Raw genomic sequence first — 26418 nt, 5'->3', positions numbered from 1 at the left:
CGCAGTCTGCTTTAACTATGGTCTCCAAGGGGATGCACGGCCTGGTACTGTTAGCTTGGAAACGCTGGGAAAGAGATGACCACTTAACAGACCAAGGTGGCAGAGTGACACAGTTCCTTGGAATTCCAGGTCACACAGAGAGGTTTAATACTAAAGATTTACAACCACGGGAAATACATGTATCTATCTGTACCACAGGGGATTTATTCAGGGACAGTACGCAAAGCACGTTCCAGGGGCCGGCAGAAGAGAATGGCCTGCCGAAAGGACAGCGTAAGACTTATAAGAAACTAATCAAAGCTTTAGGCATCCATTTGGGGGTCAGAGATGAAGAGTCAGCAACAAACAACGGCCCCTCGCGGCGGGATGCCTGGCTTTCACCTTGCGGATACCCTGGCGTGGTTATCTCACAGGGGAGTACCAGGACGGGTTCCATAAGCAAGCGCTTAGAAACCGCTCGGTGATTTGCGCTATATAAATTCTTGTACATTTACATTTACATTTACATTTACAAATACATTGATAGACGCCATTCACACAATGGTTAATGGGTGGATTTTTTACTCAATAAATATTTATTTAGGCACAAGCCCATAAAAGAATAAATTAACATAATACAATAAAAAAGAAGAATAAAACAGTTTGCAGAGAATTCCAACTCCTAGATTAGTTCACCCAACCTTTGATAAGGTGCCATACATACATCATTCCATACTATCTAACAATCACATACGTATGTATGTATGTTTCAAGCATTTGTATAGCGCACATAAAAACTGTCACCCTACGGATAACCTGCGCTTAGAACTTCAGAAGGTATTACAGTTGAACCGACCCGTCATTACAGTGGGGGAGCTAAATATCGCCCCTCGGGAATAGCCAGGTTTTCACCAGCTTTCTAAAGTCGATTAGCGTGTGGGACTGTCTAATAGACTGGGGAAGATCATTCCAGAGTTGAGCCACCACCACGCCAAAGGCTCTACCGCCCATCCTGGCTCTCTTAAAACTGATGGTCTTTAGCAGGTTTACATTGGAAGAGCGGAGCTGTCTTTCCGGATTATACCAAGAAACTCTTTCCCGTAAAGGAATAGGGCTCATGCCGTGTGCCGCTTTGTACACGATGCAAAGGGACTTGAAACTGAACCTCTCTTTGATAGGCAGCCAATGTAGATCTCTCAAGGCAGCAGTCATAGAGGTCCTCCGTCGCCTATTCAGAGCCAGTTTAGCTGCCATAGACTGGACTCTCTGTAATCTCTGTATAATGTACAGTGGTGCTCCCAAGCACAGAGCATTACAGTAGTCCAGTCTACTAAGAATTACGTTTTGTACCACCAGGGAACGCATATCCTTGGGCAGTTGCGGATGGATCTGCTGTAGCATTCGCAACAACGCGAAGCAAACGTTCATCGTTTTGTTAATCTGGGATTCCATCTGGAGATTACCCTCCAATTGTACTCCCAGGTTACGCACAGTTTTGGTTGGAATCAAGGGGTCGTCCTCTGGAGTGAGCTTAAAGTCTGGCATTAACGATTGGTGCACCATAGAGGAATGACAAAACAGCACCTCTGTTTTCCCCCCGTTAAATTGTAGAGAGTTCTGCCTGAGCCAGCCTGCTGTCTGGTGCATACACTCTTGAAACTTGTCCATCAACACCATATACATAAAACTCGAGATACAAATTAAAATCACTTTAACCTTAAGAAAACATTACTCATAAAAAGAACAGGAATTGGTCAGCATAAAAACTACACCCACCAACTTAGTGAATTTTTCTGTCTATACCTCTGCTTTTTTACTTACATGGCTCAACAGGGTAGCTACACAGCTCACAGGGGTATTCCTAGTATCGCTAGGAGACAATCTGGAAATTGGCATTGGGAGAGTCCTCAGCCATAGAGAATGGCAGTGAGTTTTTTGACTACCAACAAAACATTTCACATTATTCCAGATTGAAATTCATGCAACTAAGGGTTTTTCTGAGGAAAATCTCCAGGGATGGGCAAATGGCTGAGAGCAGTGAGGGTGTAGACAGGAGGGTGGAGTGGAAGGAACAACACTAAGCAGAGAGAAATGTAAGGGACAAAGTAATACCCATGTGGGGGGAGGGGCAGGGCTGGACTGGGAACCTAAAGCAGCCCTGGCAATTTTGTGGGACCAGCCCCCACACCGGGTGGGGAGGGAGGGTCAAGCGTGAAGCACTGCTGCTCTTGTTACTGGGGGCCGATATTGCAACATTGCTGCACAAATCTCTATCAGATGATCAAAATGATGTATATATGCCACCCTAAAAATTTCAAATAGAATGTTGTAGTAGTATTATTTCTTACTCATACGACAGAATACACCCTGTGAACATACCTGAATGTCACAACCTGGAACTGAAACAGAAGAGTTCAGCAGATGTTGTCTCTCCCCTCACCTTTTTACTGATAAAGAGGCGCCACTGTCATGAGTCATAAAAGATAGCAACAGGATGGTTCCACGCCAGCCTGATACCGCCCCCGGTAAAAGTTCTTGTCAATTATTGATTTATCTCTTTACAACCAAAGCAAGGCCAGGAAGAGTACAGGGTGTACAAGAGACCTTCACTACTCTTCTTCTAGAACAGAAGAATTCAACCATGCAATACTAATGTCAGAGCGTGAGAGGCCTAAGTTGGATTAACTGAAAAAAATAAAAGCCTATTTAAAAATAAAATCAGTGGGTTGTGATAACTGTAGCCCCCACCTTCCGCCCTATAGAGTCAAAGGAAGGGAAGCAGAGTTGAGAGCTGGGGCATAGCTATCGTTGGTTCAGTGGGTGCAGTGGCACCGGGACCCAGAACCCTGAGGAGCCCATCAAATCCTGTGAATTGTTGTATTTTACTACCTGCAACATCAGTCAGGACCCATGACATCCTTCCTATGCTCCTGTGTGAGTGTGAAGGTGGATTTATTGTGATGTTGTGTTATTTAAAGTGGGTGTCTACAAATCTTTCCTAAATTGGAGCAGGGTACAAGCAGTCCTGAGGGATACAGCGATGTCGTTCCAGATCTTGGCTGCCTAAATAGAGTCACATTGCCTTGTATATTTTTACTATTTAAACCTCTTTGACGGTTCCTTATGGCAGTGTCTTGCCATACTGAGATGTGCCCCGGTGTCCTGGGGAGCATCTTGGAATATTAAGCCATAATCTTGACACATTGAGCAGCACACCGACATGTTGAGCAGCACACTAACATATTGAGGAGCACACTGACACATTGAGCAGCACACTGACACATTGAACAGCACTCTGACACATTGAGCAGCACTCTGACATATTGAGCAGCACTCTGACATATTGAGGAGCACACTGACATATTGAGCAGCACTCTGACGTGTTGAGCAGCACACTGACACATTGAGCAGCACTCTGACATATTGAGCAGCAATGACATATTGAGGAGCACACTGACATATTGAGGAGCACACTGACATATTGAGCAGCACACCGACATGTTGAGCAGCACACTGACACATTGAGCAGCACTCTGACATATTGAGGAGCACACTGACACATTGAGCAGCACTCTGACACATTGAGCAGCACTCTGACATATTGAGCAGCACTCTGACATATTGAGCAGCACTGACATATTGAGCAGCACTCTGACGTGTTGAGCAGCACACTGACATATTGAGGAGCACACTGACATATTGAAGAGCACACTGACATATTGAGCAGCACTCTGACATATTGAGGAGCACACTGACATATTGAGCAGCACTGACATATTGAGGAGCACATTGACATATTGAGGAGCACACTGACATATTAAGCAGCACACTGGCATATTGAGGAGCACATTGACATATTGAGCAGCACTCTGACATATTGAGCAGCACTGACATATTGAGGAGCACACTGACATATTGAGGAGCACACTGACATATTGAGCAGCACACTGACATATTGAGGAGCACACTGACATATTGAGCAACACTCTGACATATTGAGCAGCACTGACATATTGAGCAGCACTCTGACATGTTGAGCAGCACACTGACATATTGAGGAGCACACTGACATATTGAGCAGCACACTGACATATTGAGGAGCACACTGACATATTGGGCAGCACACTAACACATTGAACAGCACTCTGACATATTGAGCATCACTCTGACATATTGAGCAGCACTTACATATTGAGCAGCACTCTGACACGTTGAGCAGCACACTGACATATTGAGAAGCACACTGACATATTGAGCAGCACTCTGACATATTGACAGCACACTTACATATTGAGCAGCACTCTGACATATTGAGCAGCACTGACATATTAAGCAGCACTCTGACATGTTGAGCAGCACACTGACATATTGAGCAGCACACTGACATATTGAGGAGCACAATGACATATTGAGCAGCACTCTGACATATTGACAGCACACTTACATATTGAGCAGCACTCTGACATACTGAGCAGCACACTTACATACTGAACAGCACTCTGACATAATGAGCAGTACTCTGACATATTGAACAGTACTCTGACATATTGAGCAGTACTCTGACATGTTGAGCGGCACACTGACATATTGAGCAGCACACTGACATATTGAGCAGCACACTAACACATTGAAGAGCACTCTGACATATTGAGGAGCACTTTGACATATTGAGCAGCACTCTGACATATTGACAGCACACTTACATATTGAGCAGCACTCTGACATACTGAGCAGCACACTTACATACTGAGCAGCACTCTGACATAATGAGCAGTACTCTGACATATTGAACAGTACTTTGACATATTGAGCAGCACACTGATATATTGAGCAGCACTCTGACATATTGAACAGTACTCTGACATATTGAGCAGCACACTGATATATTGAGCAGCACTCTGACATATTGAGCAGTACTCTTACGTATTGAGCAGTCTGACACTTTGAGCAGAACTCTGACATATTGATCAGCACTCTGACTTATTAAACGGCACTCTGAAATATTGAGCAGTACACTTACATACTGAGCAGTACTCTGACATATTGCGCAGCTTACTGACATACTAACATAGAGACCAGCACACATTGACAAATTGAGCAGCACACGGATATACTGAACAGCACACTCACATGTTGAGCAGCACACTGACATATTGAGCAGCACACTGACATATTGAGCAGCACTCTGACATATTGAGCAGGACACTTACATACTGAGCAGCACACTTACATACTGAGCAGCACACTTACATATTGAGCAGTACACTTACATATTGAGCAGTACACTTACATATTGAGCAGTACACATACATATTGAGCAGTACTCTTACATATTGAGCAGTACTCTGACATTTTGAGCAGCACTCTGACATATTGATCAGCACTCTGACTTATTAAACAGCACTCAGAAATATTGAGCAGCACACTTACATACTAAGCAGCACACTGACATATTGAGCAGTACTCCTACATAGTGAGCAGTACTCTGGCATGTTGAGCAGCACACTGACATAATAAGCAGTGCACTGACATTTTGAGCAGCTCATTGACATACTGACATATGCAGCAGCAGACTGCCATATTGAGCAGCACACTGACATACTAAGCAGCACACTGACATATTGAGCAGTACTCTTACATATTGAGCAGTACTCTGGCATGTTGAGCAGCATACTGAGCAGCACACTGACATATTGAGCAGCTCACTGACATACTGACATATACAGCAGCAGACTGCCATATTGAGCAGCACACTGACATACCGACATATACAGCAGCATAATGACATAGTGAGCTGCTCACTGACATATACAGCAGCACACTGACATATTGAGCAGTACTCTAACATATTGAGCAGTACTCTGGCATGTTGAGCAGCACACTGACATATTGAGCAGCACACTGACATACTGAGCAGCGCACTGACATTTTGAGCAGCTCATTGACATACTGACATATGCAGCAGCAGACTGCCATATTGAGCAGTACACTGACATACTAAGCAGCACACTGACATATTGAGCAGTACTCTTACATATTGAGCAGTACTCTGGCATGTTGAGCAGCACACTGACATACTGAGCAGCACACTGACATATTGAGCAGCTCACTGACATACTGACATATACAGCAGCAGACTGCCATATTGAGCAGCAGACTGACATACTGACATATACAGCAGCATACTGACATAGTGAGCTGCTCTCTGACATATACAGCAGCACACAGACATATTGAGCAGCTAACTGACATACTGACATATACAGCAGCACACTGACACAATGAGCAGCACTCTGACATACTGACATAAACAGCAGCAAACTGACACATTGAGCAGCACACTGACATACTGACATATACAGCTGAATACTGACACAGTGAGCTGCTCTCTGACATATACAGCAGCACACAGACATATTGAGCAGCTAACTGACATACTGACATATACAGCAGCACACTGACACAATGAGCAGCACTCTGACATACTGACATATACAGCAGCAAACTGACACGTTGAGCAGCACACCGACAAACTGACATATTGAGCAGCAAACTGACACATTGAGCAGCACACTGACAAACTGACATATTGAGCAGCACACTGCCATGTTGAACAGTACACTGACATACTGACATACTGACATATACAGCAGCAAACTGACATACTGACATATTGAGCAACACACTGCCATGTTGAACAGTACACTGACATACTGACATATAAAGTAGCACATTGACATATACAGCAGCACACCGGCATATTGAGCAGCACAATGACATACTGACATATACAGCAGCACACTAACATGTTGAGCTGCACGCTGACATATTGAGCAGCACACTGACATACTGACATATATAGCAGCACACTGACATGTTGAGCAGGACACTGCTATGTTGAACAGTACACTGACATACTGACATATAAAGTAGCATACTGACATAGTGAGCTGCTCTTTGACATATACAGCAGCACACAGACATATTGAGCAGCTAACTGACATACTGACATATACAGCAGCACACTAACACAATGAGCAGCACTCTGACATACTGACATAAACAGCAACAAACTGACACATTGAGCAGCACACTGACATACTGACATATACAGCAGCTAACTGACACACTGAGCAGCACACTGACAAACTGACATATTGAGCAGCAAACTGACACATTGAGCAGCACACTGACAAACTGACATATTGAGCAGCACACTGCCATGTTGAACAGTACACTGACATACTGACATATACAGCAGCAAACTGACATACTGACATATTGAGCAACACACTGCCATGTTGAACAGTACACTGACATACTGACATATAAAGTAGCACATTGACATATACAGCAGCACACCGACATATTGAGCAGCACAATGACATACTGACATATACAGCAGCACACTGACATGTTGAGCAGCACACTGACATACTGACATATACAGCAGCACACTGACATGTTGAGCAGGACACTCACATATTGAGCATCACACTGCTATGTTGAACAGTACACTGACATACTGACATATAAAGTAGCAGATTGACCACCATCTCTCACACTGTGATTTCTGTAAACCTTTTTCAACTGGACCCACTCAACTACCATTTAGGGGATGTGTGTGCACCTAGAAGCATGTCTTTATAAAGAACTCTGCGGAACCTAGGCGTTAGGTTTGCAGTGCAGAGATGTGTTGTGTTTCCCAAGGCCACTGGAATCATGTGACAGGAGTGTGCCAAATTATGAGGCAGGGTTGAGTAAAATATGTGGCAAGAAAAGCCGAATTATGTAGATTCATGAGGCACATTTTGTAACAGTATTATTTCATTATTTTATCTTAGTTTTTTTACTAGGGAACACTGGACGGGCATTGGTTGCACCTGATTAGTGCCAGTTTAATACCCAAATATAGCAATAAGCAACTGAAAGGTGACCAGTCCAGCTTTGCAAAATGCCTTCCACTGTGCGACAACACGTTGCTGCATTTTTAGTAACTTTTGAATCCATGGAGGTAGAAGCAAAACATTTTTTTGTAATAATTTGCAGATTATCCGGCAGAATATTGATTATGTGGCAAACAACGCAAATCTATAATTATGCGAAAATCGCCGTGGTCGCACAATCACATAGGGGCAGATGTATCAAAATACCTATTTGCGATTCTCAAATAGCGATTTTTTGAGAATCGCTATTTGAGAATTGTAAAATGGTATGTATGTGAAAAATCTTATTTTTTAGTGATTTCTTAAAATTCCTTAATTGCGATTAGCAAATTGCGATTCGCAATTAAGGAATATTTTCCCATTCATTTCTAGGGGCCAGGAGGCCCATAGGAAGGAATGGGAAGTTATTCTCAATTTGCGATTCGTAATTTGCTAATCGCAAATTGAGAATAATTTCAAGGTGTAAGGGTGTCTTAAGGACACCCTGCTGCACCCCTGAAATTTACATGTGTGCGCATATGGCGCACATACCTGCCCTAAGGGCATGTATGAGCGCCACATGGCATGTATGAGCGCCATGGCGCCCTTCATGGCACCCAAGATAGGAACAATAATAATTACAATTCTATAGCTCTTGCTGAGAGGCTCGCACACCAAATCAAAACCCCTAGTGACAGGCGCTGCGCGTAAGGCAATTTACCGCTCCTCTCCGCCACAGAATATTCACCTAGGAAGGACCATATATCCAACGCATACCTCTCCTAACAAGGCTGGGGGTGGAAGAATTAGAATTTCGCTTCTTGCTGGGATCAGGTCAACCTTCCGTATCAACAGTTACCTGCCAGAAGGGAACTTACCCATCCTTCTACAAGCAGTTGGTCAAAAAGGGGCCAGTACTCCCTCCACAAGGAACACTTACAAAGAATCATATACTCTGGGATTTCTTTTATTACATAAAGAAAAATAATACACAGTAGGCCTTCTTCAAACTAGCACCTAAGCAATTGCTAAACACAATCAGTAAAACATATATAGAACGTATATGTATATAAATGCATTGGACCTGAAAATAGGAGAAGATAGTTAGGCAAGATCAGTAGGAATATAAGAATTAGTGGAGCACCTCACCAACTGTCAGCTCATCCCGTTTCCACTTCGCCACAGGGGAACCCGTTTCTCCGGCTGAATCAGGAGACAGGGCGGTACCATTCGCTCCACGGTCACAGCTGCACGTCTGCCCTGTGCTGGACTTCCTGTGATCGGGACCCAGACACCCCCTTTAGTACCAGTGGAGACATAAGACAAGGCTACTGTGAGCCGCGCCCCCTTTTCGCATCAGATTCCATACCACTCCATACCAAGGCCACAGCTTCAGCTGGCCAGGAGTCTGTTATGACTTCGGAGCAGAGCAAGTACATTCCTCAGACAAGAACCAGTTTCTACCAGTGTAAAAAGTGCAGAAAACAAGCGAAAAGCATAACATGGCTTCTCACCTAGAAAGGCTCAGAAGATTGCTACAGCTTAGAAAATGGAGTCGCTCAAGCATAGCCACTATTCCCGTAAATGAGCAAAATTAGTATCCAAGACGGCATAAGAGTATGCCAAAGCCAATAGGCAAGCACTGCCATTAAGCAAGATAAAGTCAGAAACAGAAAAGGCATAATCGAGCCCTGCTTTGTAGCTTATTCATACTATGCAGGCCTACACATCACTATATTAGATCAAAATATACATAGATGGTGATGGGCAACGGTCATAATCAGGCCATTCAACCACATAAACGGCACATTCATTACAGGACCTCTGATTTTGAAGGGTAATAAAGTGAAGCATAATTGCAGTGGTCTTCCCTCTAATTGGCTCGGATATAAAAGGAAGAGACTGGGCAGGACAAGTGTCACTTACGCAGTCTGCTTTAACTATGGTCTCCAAGGGGATGCACGGCCTGGTACTGTTAGCTTGGAAACGCTGGGAAAGAGATGACCACGTAATAGACCAAGGTGGCAGAGTGACACAGTTCCTTGGAATTCCAGGTCACACAGAGAGGTTTAATACTAAAGATTTACAACCACGGGAAATACATGTATCTATCTGTACCACAGGGGATTTATTCAGGGACAGTACGCAAAGCACGTTCCAGGGGCCGGCAGAAGAGAATGGCCTGCCGAAAGGACAGCGTAAGACTTATAAGAATCTAATCATTGCTTTAGGCATCCATTTGGGGGTCGGAGATGAAGAGTCAGCAACAAACAACGGCCCCTCGCGGCGGGATGCCTGGCTTTCACCTTGCGGATACCCTGGCGTGGTTATCTCACAGGGGAGTACCAGGACGGGTTCCATAAGCAAGCGCTTAGAAACCGCTCGGTGATTTGCGCTATATAAATTCTTGTACATTTACATTTACATTTACATTTACAAATACATTGATAGACGCCATTCACACAATGGTTAATGGGTGGATTTTTTACTCAATAAATATTTATTTCGGCACAAGGCCATAAAAGAATAAATTAACATAATACAATAAAAAAGAAGAATAAAACAGTTTGCAGAGAATTCCAACTCCTAGATTAGTTCACCCAACCTTTGATAAGGTGCCATACATACATCATTCCATACTATCTAACAATCACATACGTATGTATGTATGTTTCAAGCATTTGTATAGCGCACATAAAAACTGTCACCCTACGGGTATCCTGCGCTTAGAACTTCAGAAGGTATTACAGTTGAACCGACCCGTCTTTACAGTGGGGGAGCTAAATATCGCCCCTCGGGAATAGCCAGGTTTTCACCAGCTTTCTAAAGTCGATAAGCGTGTGGGACTGTCTAATAGACTGGGGAAGATCATTCCAGAGTTGAGCCACCACCACGCCAAAGGCTCTACCGCCCATCCTGGCTCTCTTAAAACGGATGGTCTTTACCAGGTTTACATTGGAAGAGCGGAGCTGTCTTTCCGGATTATACCAAGAAACTCTTTCCCGTAAAGGAATAGGGCTCATGCCGTGTGCCGCTTTGTACACGATGCAAAGGGACTTGAAACTGAACCTCTCTTTGATAGGCAGCCAATGTAGATCTCTCAAGGCAGCAGTCATAGAGGTCCTCTGTCGCCTATTCAGAGCCAGTTTAGCTGCCATAGACTGGACTCTCTGTAATCTCTGTATAATGTACAGTGGTGCTCCCAAGCACAGAGCATTACAGTAGTCCAGTCTACTAAGAATTACGTTTTGTACCACCAGGGAACGCATATCCTTGGGCAGTTGCGGATGGATCTGCTGTAGCATTCGCAACAACGCGAAGCAAACGTTCATCGTTTTGTTAATCTGGGATTCCATCTGGAGATTACCCTCCAATTGTACTCCCAGGTTATGCACAGTTTTGGTTGGAATCAAGGGGTCGTCCTCTGGAGTGAGCTTAAAGTCTGGCATTAACGATTGGTGCACCATAGAGGAATGACAAAACAGCACCTCTGTTTCCCCCCCGTTAAATTGTAGAGAGTTCTGCCTGAGCCAGCCTGCTGTCTGGTGCATACACTCTTGAAACTTGTCCATCGACACCATATACATAAAACTCGAGATACAAATTAAAATCACTTTAACCTTAAGAAAACATTACTCATAAAAAGAACAGGAATTGGTCAGCATAAAAACTACACCCACCAACTTAGTGAATTTTTCTGTCTATACCTCTGCTTTTTTACTTACATGGCTCTACAGGGCAGCTACACAGCTCACAGGGGTATTCCTAGTATCGCTAGGAGACAATCTGGAAATTGGCATTGGGAGAGTCCTCAGCCATAGAGAATGGCAGTGAGTTTTTTTGACTACCAACAAAACATTTCACATTATTCTAGATTGAAATTCATGCAACTAAGGGTTTTTCTGAGGAAAATCTCCAGGGATGGGCAAATGGCTGAGAGCAGTGAGGGTGTAGACAGGAGGGTGGAGTGGAAGGAACAACACTAAGCAGAGAGAAATGTAAGGGACAAAGTAATACCCATGTGGGGGGAGGGGCAGGGCTGGACTGGGAACCTAAAGCAGCCCTGGCAATTTTGTGGGACCAGCCCGCACACCGGGTGGGGAGGGAGGGTCAAGCGTGAAGCACTGCTGCTCTTGTTACTGGGGGCCGATATTGCAACATTGCTGCACAAATCTCTATCAGATGATCAAAATGATGTATATATGCCACCCTAAAAATTTCAAATAGAATGTTGTAGTAGTATTATTTCTTACTCATACGACAGAATACACCCTGTGAACATACCTGAATGTCACAACCTGGAACTGAAACAGAAGAGTTCAGCAGATGTTGTCTCTCCCCTCACCTTTTTACTGATAAAGAGGCGCCACTGTCATGAGTCATAAAAGATAGCAACAGGATGGTTCCACGCCAGCCTGATACCGCCCCCGGTAAAAGTTCTTGTCAATTATTGATTTATCTCTTTACAACCAAAGCAAGGCCAGGAAGAGTACAGGGTGTACAAGAGACCTTCACTACTCTTCTTCTAGACCAGAAGAATTCAACAATGCAATACTAATGTCAGAGCGTGAGAGACCTAAGTTGGATTAACTGAAAAAAATAAAAGCCTATTTAAAAATAAAATCAGTGGGTTGTGATGACTGTAGCCCCCACCTTCCGCCCTATAGAGTCAAAGGAAGGGAAGCAGAGTTGAGAGCTGGGGCATAGCTATCGTTGGTTCAGTGGGTGCAGTGGCACCGGGACCCAGAACCCTAAGGAGCCCATCAAATCCTGTGAAATGTTGTATTTTACTACCTGCAACATCAGTCAGGACCCATGACATCCTTGCTATGCTCCTGTGTGAGTGTTAAGGTCGGATTTATTGTGATGTTGTGTTATTTAAAGTGGGTGTCTACAAATCTTTCCTAAATTGGAGCAGGGTTCAAGCAGTCCTGAGGGATACAGCGATGTCGTTCCAGATCTTGGCTGCCTAAATAGAGTCACATTGCCTTATATATTTTTACTATTTAAACCTCTTTGACGGTTCCTTATGGCAGTGTCTTGCCATACTGAGATGTGCCCCGGTGTCCTGGGGAGCATCTTGGAATATTAAGCCATAATCTTGACACATTGAGCAGCACACCAACATGTTGAGCAGCACACTAACATATTGAGGAGCACACTGACACATTGAGCAGCACACTGACACATTGAACAGCACTCTGACACATTGAGCAGCACTCTGACATATTGAGCAGCACTCTGACATATTGAGCAGCACTGACATATTGAGCAGCACTCTGACGTGTTGAGCAGCACACTGACATATTGAGGAGCACACTGACATATTGAAGAGCACACTGACATATTGAGCAGCACTCTGACATATTGAGGAGCACACTGACATATTGAGCAGCACTGACATATTGAGGAGCACATTGACATATTGAGGAGCACACTGACATATTAAGCAGCACACTGGCATATTGAGGAGCACATTGACATATTGAGCAGCACTCTGACATATTGAGCAGCACTGACATATTGAGGAGCACACTGACATATTGAGGAGCACACTGACATATTGAGCAGCACACTGACATATTGAGGAGCACACTGACATATTGAGCAACACTCTGACATATTGAGCAGCACTGACATATTGAGCAGCACTCTGACATGTTGAGCAGCACACTGACATATTGAGGAGCACACTGACATATTGAGCAGCACACTGACATATTGAGGAGCACACTGACATACTGAGCAGCACACTGACATATTGAGGAGCACACTGACATATTGAGCAGCACACTAACACATTGAACAGCACTCTGACATATTGAGCAGCACTCTGACATATTGAGCAGCACTTACATATTGAGCAGCACTCTGACACGTTGAGCAGCACACTGACATATTGAGAAGCACACTGACATATTGAGCAGCACTCTGACATATTGACAGCACACTTACATATTGAGCAGCACTCTGACATATTGAGCAGCACTGACATATTAAGCAGCACTCTGACATGTTGAGCAGCACACTGACATATTGAGCAGCACACTGACATATTGAGGAGCACAATGACATATTGAGCAGCACTCTGACATATTGACAGCACACTTACATATTGAGCAGCACTCTGACATACTGAGCAGCACACTTACATACTGAACAGCACTCTGACATAATGAGCAGTACTCTGACATATTGAACAGTACTCTGACATATTGAGCAGTACTCTGACATGTTGAGCGGCACACTGACATATTGAGCAGCACACTGACATATTGAGCAGCACACTAACACATTGAAGAGCACTCTGACATATTGAGGAGCACTTTGACATATTGAGCAGCACTCTGACATATTGACAGCACACTTACATATTGAGCAGCACTCTGACATAATGAGCAGTACTCTGACATATTGAACAGTACTTTGACATATTGAGCAGCACACTGATATATTGAGCAGCACTCTGACATATTGAACAGTACTCTGACATATTGAGCAGCACACTGATATATTGAGCAGCACTCTGACATATTGAGCAGTACTCTTACGTATTGAGCAGTCTGACACTTTGAGCAGAACTCTGACATATTGATCAGCACTCTGACTTATTAAAAGGCACTCTGAAATATTGAGCAGTACACTTACATACTGAGCAGTACTCTGACATATTGCGCAGCTTACTGACATACTAACATAGAGACCAGCAAACATTGACAAATTGAGCAGCACACGGATATACTGAACAGCACACTCACATGTTGAGCAGCACACTGACATATTGAGCAGCACACTGACATATTGAGCAGCACTCTGACATATTGAGCAGGACACTTACATACTGAGCAGCACACTTACATACTGAGCAGCACACTTACATATTGAGCAGTACACTTACATATTGAGCAGTACACTTACATATTGAGCAGTACACTTACATATTGAGCAGTACTCTTACATATTGAGCAGTACTCTGACATTTTGAGCAGCACTCTGACATATTGATCAGCACTCTGACTTATTAAACAGCACTCAGAAATATTGAGCAGCACACTTACATACTAAGCAGCACACTGACATATTGAGCAGTACTCCTACATAGTGAGCAGTACTCTGGCATGTTGAGCAGCACACTGACATAATAAGCAGCGCACTGACATTTTGAGCAGCTCATTGACATACTGACATATGCAGCAGCAGACTGCCATATTGAGCAGCACACTGACATACTAAGCAGCACACTGACATATTGAGCAGTACTCTTACATATTGAGCAGTACTCTGGCATGTTGAGCAGCATACTGAGCAGCACACTGACATATTGAGCAGCTCACTGACATACTGACATATACAGCAGCAGACTGCCATATTGAGCAGCACACTGACATACCGACATATACAGCAGCATAATGACATAGTGAGCTGCTCACTGACATATACAGCAGCACACTGACATATTGAGCAGTACTCTAACATATTGAGCAGTACTCTGGCATGTTGAGCAGCACACTGACATATTGAGCAGCACACTGACATACTGAGCAGCGCACTGACATTTTGAGCAGCTCATTGACATACTGACATATGCAGCAGCAGACTGCCATATTGAGCAGTACACTGACATACTAAGCAGCACACTGACATATTGAGCAGTACTCTTACATATTGAGCAGTACTCTGGCATGTTGAGCAGCACACTGACATACTGAGCAGCACACTGACATATTGAGCAGCTCACTGACATACTGACATATACAGCAGCAGACTGCCATATTGAGCAGCACACTGACATACTGACATATACAGCAGCATACTGACATAGTGAGCTGCTCTCTGGCATATACAGCAGCACACAGACATATTGAGCAGCTAACTGACATACTGACATATACAGCAGCACACTGACACAATGAGCAGCACTCTGAAATACTGACATAAACAGCAGCAAACTGACACATTGAGCAGCACACTGACATACTGACATATACAGCTGAATACTGACACAGTGAGCTGCTCTCTGACATATACAGCAGCACACAGACATATTGAGCAGCTAACTGACATACTGACATATACAGCAGCACACTGACACAATGAGCAGCACTCTGACATACTGACATATACAGCAGCAAACTGACACATTGAGCAGCACACCGACAAACTGACATATTGAGCAGCAAACTGACACATTGAGCAGCACACTGACAAACTGACATATTGAGCAGCACACTGCCATGTTGAACAGTACACTGACATACTGACATACTGACATATACAGCAGCAAACTGACATACTGACATATTGAGCAACACACTGCCATGTTGAACAGTACACTGACATACTGACATATAAAGTAGCACATTGACATATACAGCAGCACACCGGCATATTGAGCAGCACAATGACATACTGACATATACAGCAGCACACTAACATGTTGAGCTGCACGCTGACATATTGAGCAGCACACTGACATACTGACATATATAGCAGCACACTGACATGTTGAGCAGGACACTGCTATGTTGAACAGTACACTGACATACTGACATATAAAGTAGCATACTGACATAGTGAGCTGCTCTTTGACATATACAGCAGCACACAGACATATTGAGCAGCTAACTGACATACTGACATATACAGCAGCACACTGACACAATGAGCAGCACTCTGACATACTGACATAAACAGCAACAAACTGACACATTGAGCAGCACACTGACATACTGACATATACAGCAGCTAACTGACACACTGAGCAGCACACTGACAAACTGACATATTGAGCAGCAAACTGACACATTGAGCAGCACACTGACAAACTGACATATTGAGCAGCACACTGCCATGTTGAACAGTACACTGACATACTGACATATACAGCAGCAAACTGACATACTGACATATTGAGCAACACACTGCCATGTTGAACAGTACACTGACATACTGACATATAAAGTAGCACATTGACATACACAGCAGCACACCGACATATTGAGCAGCACAATGACATACTGACATATACAGCAGCACACTGACATGTTGAGCAGCACACTGACATACTGACATATACAGCAGCACACTGACATGTTGAGCAGGACACTCACATATTGAGCATCACACTGCTATGTTGAACAGTACACTGACATACTGACATATAAAGTAGCAGATTGACCACCATCTCTCACACTGTGATTTCTGTAACCCTTTTTCAACTGGACCCACTCAACTACCATTTAGGGGATGTGTGTGCACCTAGAAGCATGTCTTTATAAAGAACTCTGCGGAACCTAGGCGTTAGGTTTGCAGTGCAGAGATGTGTTGTGTTTCCCAAGGCCACTGGAATCATGTGACAGGAGTGTGCCAAATTATGAGGCAGGGTTGAGTAAAATATGTGGCAAGAAAAGCCGAATTATGTAGATTCATGAGGCACATTTTGTAACAGTATTATTTCATTATTTTATCTTAGTTTTTTTACTAGGGAACACTGGACGGGCATTGGTTGCACCTGATTAGTGCCAGTTTAATACCCAAATATAGCAATAAGCAACTGAAAGGTGACCAGTCCAGCTTTGCAAAATGCCTTCCACTGTGCGACAACACGTTGCTGCATTTTTAGTAACTTTTGAATCCATGGAGGTAGAAGCAAAACATTTTTTTGTAATAATTTGCAGATTATCCGGCAGAATATTGATTATGTGGCAAACAACGCAAATCTATAATTATGCGAAAATCGCCGTGGTCGCACAATCACATAGGGGCAGATGTATCAAAATACCTATTTGCGATTCTCAAATAGCGATTTTTTGAGAATCGCTATTTGAGAATTGTAAAATGGTATGTATGTGAAAAATCTTATTTTTTAGTGATTTCTTAAAATTCCTTAATTGCGATTAGCAAATTGCGATTCGCAATTAAGGAATATTTTCCCATTCATTTCTAGGGGCCAGGAGGCCCATAGGAAGGAATGGGAAGTTATTCTCAATTTGCGATTCGTAATTTGCTAATCGCAAATTGAGAATAATTTCAAGGTGTAAGGGTGTCTTAAGGACACCCTGCTGCACCCCTGAAATTTACATGTGTGCGCATATGGCGCACATACCTGCCCTAAGGGCATGTATGAGCGCCACATGGCATGTATGAGCGCCATGGCGCCCTTCATGGCACCCAAGATAGGAACAATAATAATTACAATTCTATAGCTCTTGCTGAGAGGCTCGCACACCAAATCAAAACCCCTAGTGACAGGCGCTGCGCGTAAGGCAATTTACCGCTCCTCTCCGCCACAGAATATTCACCTAGGAAGGACCATATATCCAACGCATACCTCTCCTAACAAGGCTGGGGGTGGAAGAATTAGAATTTCGCTTCTTGCTGGGATCAGGTCAACCTTCCGTATCAACAGTTACCTGCCAGAAGGGAACTTACCCATCCTTCTACAAGCAGTTGGTCAAAAAGGGGCCAGTACTCCCTCCACAAGGAACACTTACAAAGAACCATATACTCTGGGATTTCTTTTATTACATAAAGAAAAATAATACACAGTAGGCCTTCTTCAAACTAGCACCTAAGCAATTGCTAAACACAATCAGTAAAACATATATAGAACGTATATGTATATAAATGCATTGGACCTGAAAATAGGAGAAGATAGTTAGGCAAGATCAGTAGGAATATAAGAATTAGTGGAGCACCTCACCAACTGTCAGCTCATCCCGTTTCCACTTCGCCACAGGGGAACCCGTTTCTCCGGCTGAATCAGGAGACAGGGCGGTACCATTCGCTCCACGGTCACAGCTGCACGTCTGCCCTGTGCTGGACTTCCTGTGATCGGGACCCAGACACCCCCTTTAGTACCAGTGGAGACATAAGACAAGGCTACTGTGAGCCGCGCCCCCTTTTCGCATCAGATTCCATACCACTCCATACCAAGGCCACAGCTTCAGCTGGCCAGGAGTCTGTTATGACTTCGGAGCAGAGCAAGTACATTCCTCAGACAAGAACCAGTTTCTACCAGTGTAAAAAGTGCAGAAAACAAGCGAAAAGCATAACATGGCTTCTCACCTAGAAAGGCTCAGAAGATGGCTACAGCTTAGAAAATGGAGTCGCTCAAGCATAGCCACTATTCCCGTAAATGAGCAAAATTAGTATCCAAGACGGCATAAGAGTATGCCAAAGCCAATAGGCAAGCACTGCCATTAAGCAAGATAAAGTCAGAAACAGAAAAGGCATAATCGAGCCCTGCTTTGTAGCTTATTCATACTATGCAGGCCTACACATCACTATATTAGATCAAAATATACATAGATGGTGATGGGCAACGGTCATAATCAGGCCATTCAACCACATAAACGGCACATTCATTACAGGACCTCTGATTTTGAAGGGTAATAAAGTGAAGCATAATTGCAGTGGTCTTCCCTCTAATTGGCTCGGATTTAAAAGGAAGAGACTGGGCAGGACAAGTGTCACTTAAGCAGTCTGCTTTAACTATGGTCTCCAAGGGGATGCACGGCCTGGTACTGTTAGCTTGGAAACGCTGGGAAAGAGATGACCACTTAATAGACCAAGGTGGCAGAGTGACACAGTTCCTTGGAATTCCAGGTCACACAGAGAGGTTTAATACTAAAGATTTACAACCACGGGAAATACATGTATCTATCTGTACCACAGGGGGTTTATTCAGGGACAGAACGCGAAGCACGTTCCAGGGGCCGGCAGAAGAGAATGGCCTGCCGAAAGGACAGCGTAAGACTTATAAGAATCTAATCATTGCTTTAGGCATCCATTTGGGGGTCGGAGATGAAGAGTCAGCAACAAACAACGGCCCCTCGCGGCGGGATGCCTGGCTTTCACCTTGCGGATACCCTGGCGTGGTTATCTCACAGGGGAGTACCAGGACGGGTTCCATAAGCAAGCGCTTAGAAACCGCTCGGTGATTTGCGCTATATAAATTCTTGTACATTTACATTTACATTTACATTTACAAATACATTGATAGACGCCATTCACACAATGGTTAATGGGTGGATTTTTTACTCAATAAATATTTATTTAGGCACAAGCCCAAAAAAGAATAAATTAACATAATACAATAAAAAAGAAGAATAAAACAGTTTGCAGAGAATTCCAACTCCTAGATTAGTTCACCCAACCTTTGATAAGGTGCCATACATACATCATTCCATACTATCTAACAATCACATACGTATGTATGTATGTTTCAAGCATTTGTATAGCGCACATAAAAACTGTCACCCTACGGATAACCTGCGCTTAGAACTTCAGAAGGTATTACAGTTGAACCGACCCGTCTTTACAGTGGGGGAGCTAAATATCGCCCCTCGGGAATAGCCAGGTTTTCACCAGCTTTCTAAAGTCGATTAGCGTGTGGGACTGTCTAATAGACTGGGGAAGATCATTCCAGAGTTGAGCCACCACCACGCCAAAGGCTCTACCGCCCATCCAGGCTCTCTTAAAACTGATGGTCTTTACCAGGTTTACATTGGAAGAGTGGAGCTGTCTTTCCGGATTATACCAAGAAACTCTTTCCCGTAAAGGAATAGGGCCCATGCCCTGTGCCACTTTGTACACGATGCATAGGGACTTGAAACTGATCCTCTCTTTGATAGGCAGCCAATGTAGATCTCTCAAGGCAGCAGTCATAGAGGTCCTCCGTCGCCTATTCAGAGCCAGTTTAGCTGCCATAGACTGGACTCTCTGTAATCTTTGTATGATGTACAGTGGTGCTCCCAAGCACATAGCATTACAGTAGTCCAGTCTACTGAGAATTACGCTTTGTACCACCAGGGAACGCATGTCCTTGGGCAGGAGCGGATGGATCTGCCGTAGCATTCGCAACAACGCGAAGCAAACGTTGATCGTTTTGTTAATCTGGGATTCCATCTGGAGATTACCCTCCAATTGTACTCCCAGGTTACGCACAGTTTTGGCCGGAATCAAGGGGTCGTCCTCTGGAGTGAGCTTAAAGTCTGGCATTAACGATTGGTGCACCATAGAGGAAGGACAAAACAGCACCTCTGTTTTCCCCCCGTTAAATTGTAGAGAGTTCTGCCTGAGCCAGCCTGCTGTCTGGCGCATACACTCTTGAAACTTGTCCATCAACACCATTTTTATTTTTTATTTGTTTTTATTGCAGAATTAGAAACCAGTTCACAAAATAGGTCAACCAGTACACTTATGCTATCACAAAGCATAAATAAAGTAATAGTGAATCCGTACACAGCCAATTAGCCCACAACCCGGAGGCCGGGCGGCGCAGCAAGTCGTATGCACAGCAAAGGTGTCATAGTGGTCACCCCATAGGGGTGTCTGGTTAATAACATCATTTGGTATCTGCATTTTACCCCCCCTGAACTCCCACCCCCCCTCTACACCAGCCGGCATGCTCCGGCGTCCTATGTGGGTGACATCGGAGTTGTAACCCTGGTCCTGCTCATTCCTGTCAGTGGATGTCTATGGTGTCGGTCCAGGGTATTTCTATTGTTGCCCCGGGCAACCTGCTTAACCCCTCTCGGGGACCCACTGCTGTGTACCCAGCCCTAGGTTCAACTACGGGTATCTTCCATAACATTGCCTCGGTGCCTAACAACCCTTCCTAAACAATCCCTTCCTCCCCCCCCCAACTGCTGCTGATGTGGGCATAGTCATTCTATATTGATAATGGAGCACGCTACAAGTCGGGTATTGCCTTTGTTCTTCCAAGCCTCATGGAGCCCTAAGTGTTCAATGTATCTACTCTTCATCTTATACCATGTAGTCACGCAACACTTGAACTATCATCTCCCATGCTCTCGCCATCTCCAAGCTTTTATCACTGTCAGTCCTGGCAGCCTGTCTCATTCTGAGCACACTTTCACACCCGGACCATGTCAGCAGCTCATTCATCCATCTCCTCACGGACGGACCCTCCTTGGACTTCCAATGCCAGGTAATCTCTCTTTGAGCCAGCATGAGCCCTAGATCAATGAATTTGCTTGTGATTTTTGTGTTCTTTGTGTGAGGGAACCAAAGCAGTAAGCACGCCGCCATGTCAAAGTCCACCTCCATGTCAGTAACCACGTTCAGGATTTCCCCCACTTCCTGCCAATACGACCCTAAGTTCGGACAGCCCCACAGCAAGTGATCCAGGTCAACCTCAGGCGCCAGGCACCTCGGGCACATTGCGTCGTGTACCCGAAAGTACCGTTTAATCCTTTCCGGGGTCAGGTAGGCCCTGTGTAGGACAAAAAAGTTTACCTGCTGGAAACACGCATTCCTGGTCCCCTTCCATGTCCGCTTCAAAATATGGCCCCACACTGTGTCCGGGATGGGCTAACCTATACTGTCCTCCCATTTCGCCTTTAGCGCCAGTAGTGGTTCCAGTCCCTCATTTAACATCCTATTATGGAGGCAGGTCACCGCTTTAAAAGTACCTGTGGCCATCACCACATACTGGCAGGCCATGGTCGTTTCTGGCTCAGCTGTAACGGTATGCGTTGTAATAGTATCTGCGTTGTAGTGTAATGCGTTGTAAAGGTATTCGTGGTAAAGGGTCCTGCGTGGTAATAGTTTCGTTGTAAAAGTATTTCGTGCTAAAAGTTGCGTGGTAACAGTTATATACCCTCTTGTCCATCTCCCAAACCCCTCTCCTATACCAAACTTCACCAACACCTCGTCCAGGTATGTCCACTCAAGGCTATCAAAAGCTTTCTCAATATCAACCGATAAAACTGCAGGTTCTTGATCTGTGTCCCCAGCACTGTCTAATATCCGGATCAGTCGGCGTATGTTCATTGACGTGTTCCTAGTAGGAATAAACCTTGCCTGGTCCCCATGCACTAGTCTGGTCATGTGTGGTAGCAGTCTGGTGGCTAGAATACGGCTCAAGATCTTATAGTCCACGGTTAGCATAGACAAAGGCCGATAAGACGTCACATCGGATGCCTCTCTGCCTGGTTTCAGTAGTGGCACCACTAGCGCCTCCCTCATCGATTTGGGCAAGTACCCCAGCATTCTAACTTCAAAGTACACCACCAATAGTCTGGGCACTAAAATATCAATAAATTTCAGGTAGAATTCAATCGGCAGGCCATCCACCCCAGGTGTTTTATTTCTTGCCTTCTGTTTAATGGCCACTCTAATCTCCGATAGCGTTACAGGCCCTCCCAGGTCCTTCGCTTTCTCGTCATCCAGCACTGGCAGTGGGACAGAGTCCAAGTATTCACTTATTTCAGAGATCTCCACCCCCAGTTGGCATGCATACAACTTCGTGTAGTAAGACTGGAAGCGCGCCAGCACCGCCGCCTGCGAGTAGGCTATTTCCCCTGACTCTGTTCTTATGCTCATGACTGGGCAACCTCTAGTGTCTGGGTTGGCGAGCCTAGCAAGGAGCGTACCCACTTTATCTCTCTCTGCATGTACTTTGATGGTGTATTGCTTATAATCATAGCACCGCAGCCGTTCCGTTTCAGTCGCCACTACTTCCTTAGCCTCAAGTAACTGCTCTTGCAAATCCGATCGCTCAGGCCTACGCTGTTCCAATTCCCTCAATGCATCCTCTGCTTTCGCTACAGCAGTCAAAACTGATGTCCTTGCATTCGAGAACCTGCCCATGCATACGCCTCTCACCACCATCTTCATCGCATCCCATTCTATCGATCTCGCGGTAGCTGAACCCTCATTCTCCTCAAAATAGCGTTTAATGCCCTGTTGGACCGTGTCACTAAACACCAGATCCTCCAATGTGTCAGGCCACAGCCGCCATGTTGGAACCGCTGATCTCGCCAGCTGCCACTGCACTAACACTAACAAGGGATTGTGATCCGAGATAGTCCTAGTCAGGTATTCCGTGTGAGTTACCACGGCAGCCAGGGGGCCACTACACAGGACAGAGTCTATTCTGACGTGTAACGCATGTAGGGCTGAAAAAAAGGAATAGTCCCTAGTGTCAGGGTGCTGCTCCCTCCACACATCTATCAATCCCCAACTCTCTTGCCATTCCTTCCTATGTGTGGCCAACCTACGCACTGGGGAGTCGGCCAACGGTGGGTGCGACCTATCAAGTGTCACATTAGTGATTGAGTTGAAGTCACCTCCTAGGATGATGGGGCCCGCCAGAAAATAGGCCAGTGAACTTGTCAGATCATCGAAAAAATGGGCCTGATCGACATTAGGGGTGTATACACTACATAAAACCACATCCCTACCATATTACCTCCCCTCCACCACTACATATCTGCCCTCAGGATCCACCAGGATCCACCAGCTGGTTCGTAGCCTGGAACGGTATCCCCGCCCTTATCCATATCAGCACCCCTATAGCAAACGCCGAATACGTGGTGCCAAACACCTGACCACGCCATCTCTTCTGCAGTGCAGTACATTCTTGCTTAGTTAGATGAGTTTCTTGTAACATTGCAATCTGGACGTCACGCCTCACCAGATAAGCATGTACCTTGTGGCGTCTCACCATTGTTCGAAGTCCCCGGACATTCCATGTTAGGAATTTCAAATTAGGTAACATCCCCATAGTAGTCCTCTCCGTATCGTTTCAATGGCAACCAGTTGTTGCCCACATCATTGCAGTTGCATCCCCCTATCAGAACTACCGAAAAAACACCCCAAACCCCACTCCCCAGTCAATTTGTGTTCCGCGGTCACTACCGTCGGTTTCAGCTCCTGAAGTAGTTGTTCATTTTCTTTTACTCTGTCCGAGAGCTTAGCGTGGTCCGCCATCAAGAGACCCAGCCCCGTGGCGACCTGTGCTATGTCCTGGTGCAAAGACTCCTTAGTCGCCGTTATTGCTTCCAATATGTGCTCCAGTCGCTGGTTCAGCCTCTGCTCCTGCCCCGTTACTTCCGGGGGAGCATGAGCCCCGCCATCCCGGGCTAGCGCGGTCGCATCTACTCGACCGTGTCCATCTTGGCTGCCTCGTGCGTCGCCGGTCCTCTCTGAGGTCCCGTTCAGTTGGGCCCCCGCTCCTCGCACCCCGTTGGCTAATGTTTGCTATCCGGTTCAGTTCTGATCCGCCTCGCCCCGCGAGCAATCTCTGCCGCTCCCTTGCGCCGCCATTTTCTCCACTCTCGGCTCAGCACCTCCGGCCTCCGGAATCGGGTCTCAGCTCTATGTTCGGTCTCCTGCTGGCCCCCAGCTGCTCTCCAATGCTTCTCCAATACTTCGTACGGGGAAACCGCCCCTCAGGGAGCGCCTATGGTGTGGTTTTCAGGAGAAGTAGCGGGATCAGGCGTGGAGCTGCAAGCTCACGCCGCCATCCCGATCGGCATCCAAGCCACGCCCCCTTGTCCATCGACACCATATACATAAAACTCGAGATACAAATTAAAATCACTTTAACCTTAAGAAAACATTACTCATAAAAAGAACAGGAATTGGCCAGCATAAAAACTACACCCACCAACTTAGTGAATTTTTCTGTCTATACCTCTGCTTTTTTACTTACATGGCTCAACAGGGCAGCTACACAGCTCACAGGGGTATTCCTAGTATCGCTAGGAGACAATCTGGAAATTGGCATTGGGAGAGTCCTCAACCGTAGAGAATGGCAGTGAGTTTTTTGACTACCAACAAAACATTTCACATTATTCTAGATTGAAATTCATGCAACTAAGGGTTTTTCTGAGGAAAATCTCTGGGGATGGGCAAATGGCTGAGAGCAGTGAGGGTGTAGACAGGAGGGTGGAGTGGAAGGAACAACACTAAGCAGAGAGAAATGTAAGGGACAAAGTAATACCCATGTGGAGGGAGGGGCAGGGCTGGACTGGGAACCTAAAGCAGCCCTGGCAATTTTGTGGGACCAGCCCCCACACCGGGTGGGGAGGGAGGGTCAAGCGTGAAGCACTGCTGCTCTTGTTACTGGGGGCCGATATTGCAACATTGCTGCACAAATCTCTATCAGATGATCAAAATGATGTATATATGCCACCCTAAAAATTTCAAATAGAATGTTGTAGTAGTATTATTTCTTACTCATACGACAGAATACACCCTGTGAACATACCTGAATGTCACAACCTGGAACTGAAACAGAAGAGTTCAGCAGATGTTGTCTCTCCCCTCACCTTTTTACTGATAAAGAGGCGCCACTGTCATGAGTCATAAAAGATAGCAACAGGATGGTTCCACGCCAGCCTGATACCGCCCCCGGTAAAAGTTCTTGTCAATTATTGATTTATCTCTTTACAACCAAAGCAAGGCCAGGAAGAGTACAGGGTGTACAAGAGACCTTCACTACTCTTCTTCTAGACCAGAAGAATTCAACAATGCAATACTAATGTCAGAGCGTGAGAGACCTAAGTTGGATTAACTGAAAAAAATAAAAGCCTATTTAAAAATAAAATCAGTGGGTTGTGATAACTGTAGCCCCCACCTTCCGCCCTATAGAGTCAAAGGAAGGGAAGCAGAGTTGAGAGCTGGGGCATAGCTATCGTTGGTTCAGTAGGTGCAGTGGCACCGGTACCCAGAACCCTGAGGAGCCCATCAAATCCTGTGA

General features: G+C 45.1%; 1 long non-coding RNA gene across 2 annotated transcripts in view; it reads right to left on the bottom strand.

Annotated features, from left to right (window-relative positions):
- LOC147725559 (uncharacterized) overlaps positions 1-26013 on the bottom strand; it is a 70253-nt gene extending 44240 nt beyond the window's left edge. The window contains exons 1-3 of one of the 2 annotated variants that reach the window (XR_015309788.1): positions 25927-26013; positions 18607-18755; positions 9054-9202 (exon numbers count right to left, since the gene is read on the bottom strand). This is a non-coding gene — a long non-coding RNA (uncharacterized LOC147725559). Of the gene's footprint in view, positions 1-9053; positions 9203-12188; positions 12283-18606; positions 18756-25926 lie in introns of those variants that run through there. The other variant, XR_015309789.1, reaches the window with a different exon arrangement.
- Between the last annotated feature and the right edge of the window lie 405 nt (positions 26014-26418).

The sequence above is a fragment of the Lissotriton vulgaris genome, chromosome 3_2, assembly GCF_964263255.1.
Source record: "Lissotriton vulgaris chromosome 3_2, aLisVul1.2, whole genome shotgun sequence".
NCBI classification, from domain to species: domain Eukaryota; kingdom Metazoa; phylum Chordata; class Amphibia; order Caudata; family Salamandridae; genus Lissotriton; species Lissotriton vulgaris.
Note: the sequence above shows the minus strand (reverse complement) of the source record. Positions and strands in the feature narration are given on the sequence as shown.